At 34.5% G+C, this 4,051-nt stretch overlaps 1 long non-coding RNA gene across 1 annotated transcript; it reads left to right on the top strand.

The window, feature by feature from the left end:
* Positions 1-2,541: 2,541 nt before the first annotated feature.
* On the top strand, positions 2,542-3,078 carry LOC127158104 (uncharacterized). The gene is made up of 3 exons (XR_007826066.1): positions 2,542-2,629; positions 2,781-2,886; positions 2,971-3,078. It is a non-coding gene; the product is annotated as an uncharacterized LOC127158104 (long non-coding RNA).
* Positions 3,079-4,051: the final 973 nt, after the last annotated feature.

The raw sequence follows: 4,051 nt of genomic DNA, 5'->3' as shown, positions 1-4,051 counted from the left end.
AAATCACCCATGGAAAGTAGTACTGAATGCAGCCCAGGAATTTAACCTTTTTTTTTATTTATTTATTTATTAAAACATAAGAACGGGTGTGGCCATAGTACATTGAATGTGTGAGGCTTCCGGTTATTGTACTGCAAAAGAGCTTGTTATGCTGCTTTAATTAATTTTATTGTTCTTTGGATGCCATACATGGATTAATGAGAGAAAACAGGTGAAGGGGTTCATTTTTTCAAATGCAAGTGATTTTATTTTATTTTGATTTATTTTTGAATTATTAATGCTATTATTAAAGTCAAAGTCAAAAGTCAAAGTCAGCTTTATTGATGCTTTGAAAAACAGCTTTATTAATGATTTGAATAAACGATTACTCCTAATCCTTGCTCCTAAATTGTTCCTTTTTCCATATTGTAAATTTTATACATTTATTGCCTCATATCTGGTTTCCAGAGAACACAGTTACAATTTGGTACAATTTGTTGAGTCAACTTAAAATAATTTGTAACCTGGCTGCCTTAATTTTAAGTTGTCAACTCAAAAAAAAAGTTTATTCAATTTGAAATGCTAAATTATACTAAGTGACATCTTAGATATTTGAGTTGAATCAACTTAAAATTTTAAGGCAGCTGAGTTTAGCAAACACAATATCTAAGTTGTTAGTACAGCTTAACATTTCAAGTTGACTAAACTTGCTGATCAATGTATCAATGTAAACTGTGTTTTGTTTAATGCATGTTCTGTCTAATCAGTGTTGGTCGTGTCTAGACATTTGACTTTCTAATAATGATTTAAAGAGGTAACTGCTCAGAAGACGCTCTAGTGACACCAAGAGAAGAGGAACAGTTACTTTTTGCCAACCCATGATGCCTATTTTTTATTATTTTGAGGTTGTGTAAGTATTCTTTAGGGCTGCCAAGTTAACATGTAATGTTGATCTATACATAGGCAGAATTTTCAAGACTTAATTTTTTTTTTAATACTGCAGTGGTTCAGATTTGTACTGCTCATTCATTTTTATCTCACTCACTCATTTTTAGGTCTGTATGTGTCTGAAAAATATTTTATTTTCTGAGGCCTTAAAGTTTTCTTTAAAGTCCCCCTGTAGTGAAAATCAAGATTTTTATGTTGTTTATTTGTCTATGTGGTGTTTTTAGTATGGTTTTAGACAAACCATGTCCCAGTTCATTAATCCACACCATTGCTGAGTATTTTCTCCTTAAAACTACACTCTAAAAAGTGCTGGGTTATTTCTGTAAACACACTGCTGGGTTAATTGTGCTGGGTCAAAATTCTGGGTTGTTTGAGGAACTGTAAACACACAGTTTGGTTGATCATGCTGGGTCAAATGCAGTTTCACCACTGAACACGCGGGCTGGGTTATTTTAACCCAACCGGTTTGTTTATTTTTCCACTTCATCGAACTTTCTGGATTCTTCACTCGTCTCCTCGTCAGGCGGTCATGAAATTCGCAGCAAGCACGATTATACGGTAAGTTAATATGATTATATGATTATTTATCTTTATTTTTTGAATAAGTTGTGGTTTAAAGCACAGTGACTTCACTGTTTAATGCAATATTTGATATGTTGCTGTACGGGGTTAGCGTTTTATTCTGTGAACGATTAACGAACGTCAAGTAGCAGCCTATGGTGAGGTACTTTTTTGCCTCAACAATCGCTTTATCGTTAAATAAAAGTTGTGTGTGTGTGCAAAGTTTTATTTATATACAGTACACATCCTTTTTTTATCAGTACTGTCCATTTTTAACGCTTCATGAAAACAGGCATATGTTAGAAATACGGGGTTACTGTCTGCATACTGTATGGCTTTGTAATGTTTTGTTAGAATTATGTCATTTCGTACTAAAATTGATCTTTTAAGGGCATATTTTTTCAAGTCAATGTCTGCGACGTGCCGAATCCAACGATAGATCCGTCATTTTTATGTTGTGCATTTTCGCGCTCTTTTTTCCTCAGGTACAGGCATTAGCTCCGCTATTCACCTTACTTTAACTCTCGTGGTGTGTAAGCAGTGGTGTAGTGCAGGGTATACGCAGGTATACGCCTTATGTCCAATTCTTTATCATTTGGCCTTCCTTGTACCCATTTCTAAATCCCCACTGTTGCGCATCGAGTAGTGTCCTGCACTAGCCAAATGAATAGCTCATTTGATCGCATGTGCGTATATGCAAATATTCCTTAAAAACACCCGGTAACGACAGTGATGCGGTCAGAACAGTGGTGCTTCCTTTTAAATATATTTGATGATTGCGCCTAAATGCGCCCGCGCCCGCGCCCGCTCCGTCCACTCCGCCACTCACACGCGTGCCTGTTCGTCCGTGCCTGTTTACACGCGAGGGCATGTCAGGGGAGGCTGATACAGAGAAAACCCTACTGATTTAATCAGAAACTGCGAATCACGTGATCTGTGTTTAAACGACTGTGCTGCATGTAAACGCATTAACCTGCTTTCTATATAAAATAAGTCATTGTAAAAACAGTTTTGTGAAATTCTAATTTTCTCAATCTGAAATTTCATTCTAGATATGTGAGATTGCTGGTGCAGATGGACAGCTTTGTAATAGAGAAGTTGACGGAAAGGCAGCTTGATACCTTGGTTAAAACATTTGAAGGTAATTTATATCATTCAGTAACATTCAATAACCATGATTTGTTTTAGAATTTGATCTTTTCATTAAAATAACCATAGTTACTGGTATTACACATAGTTGCTTATTTAACCACATTTGTGTTTTTTTTTTTTTTTTTTTTAAATTTGATCAGATTTCACAAGACTTCAGGAAGCTACATCCAGAGGCAGACTTTTTGTAGACTGGGCTACATTTGCAAGATGGAAAGGTGCATTAAGAGCTGGGTGACATGACTTCAGGTAAAGTATTTCCTATAATATGTCAATATATAGAAAATTTTCATATGAAAGGGTTTCACTGTGTTGTTTTGATTATGAGATTAGTTTCACAAAAGGGGAGAGTGCTTTCAAACTCCTGCTCGTTCTGGAGGAAGGGTCCACAGAACCACAACCACAGAATTCTGGAAGCCATTCACTGACATACAAACCTGTAAGTTATATTCTACTTTATATATATATATATATATATATATATATATATATATATATATAATGTATTTTTGGAAATACAAACTGATATTTCCCAATGACACACTACAGCAAAAAATAGAAATCACTGACTTAAAACAATTGTTTAGCTGGTGAAAATACTAGTGTTCCAATCATTTTGGCCACCACTGTATGAAGTGTTCAGATCTAAAAGACTAAAAATGTGCAGTTTGAAATTTTCTTCTAAAATGAATATATTTTAAGGCCTAAGTGTCTTCAAGACTAAGTGTTGTATAATTAACAGGTGGGGACCAGCATGGTGGATTTGTGCCTTGGGGACGAGACAATGACATCCCAGACCTTCGCCATTGTTACAGGCCGTGCCACTGAAGCCACTGACTTGTTGCCTGGAAATTTCTCCAGCTTGCAGTATATTATATTGATGGACATAAGTCTTCATGTGTGATTTTTTTTTTTTTTTTTCTTTAAGGCCAACTGTTTTTTCTGGCCAATTGTAACATGTTTTAAATTGTCATATGTATTGATTGGTGTACATTTTGTTTGGCTTAGTTTTAATAGCACAATGTTTGGAATGATTCTCATGTGGTAATCATTCATTTTTGACTGTTCTGCTGCTTCAATGTTAACAAAGAATCGAAATCTACAGTGCCTAGTTTATGCAGTTTTGTGTTTTAAAGTAACTGATCTACTAAAATTGTTGATTTATGTGTCTGTAATGGTTGGATAAAATGTTTTACAGCTGCACCCATTTGAAAATTGTTTTAAAAAGAAATAAAACTTATTAAATTGATGTTTACAGTTGCATTTTTTTGTGTTTTTCTAACTGTATTACAGAAAAGCAATACTAATTTTACATTCTTCTGTGATTATTTATTATTATTGGTAAATATAAAGGTAGCAAGGCAATAAGACAACAAATAACCCAATGATTAGGTTATGTTTAACCCAGCAACAC

Source organism: Labeo rohita, unplaced genomic scaffold, assembly GCF_022985175.1.
Source record: "Labeo rohita strain BAU-BD-2019 unplaced genomic scaffold, IGBB_LRoh.1.0 scaffold_134, whole genome shotgun sequence".
Lineage (NCBI taxonomy): Eukaryota > Metazoa > Chordata > Actinopteri > Cypriniformes > Cyprinidae > Labeo > Labeo rohita.
Note: the sequence above shows the minus strand (reverse complement) of the source record. Positions and strands in the feature narration are given on the sequence as shown.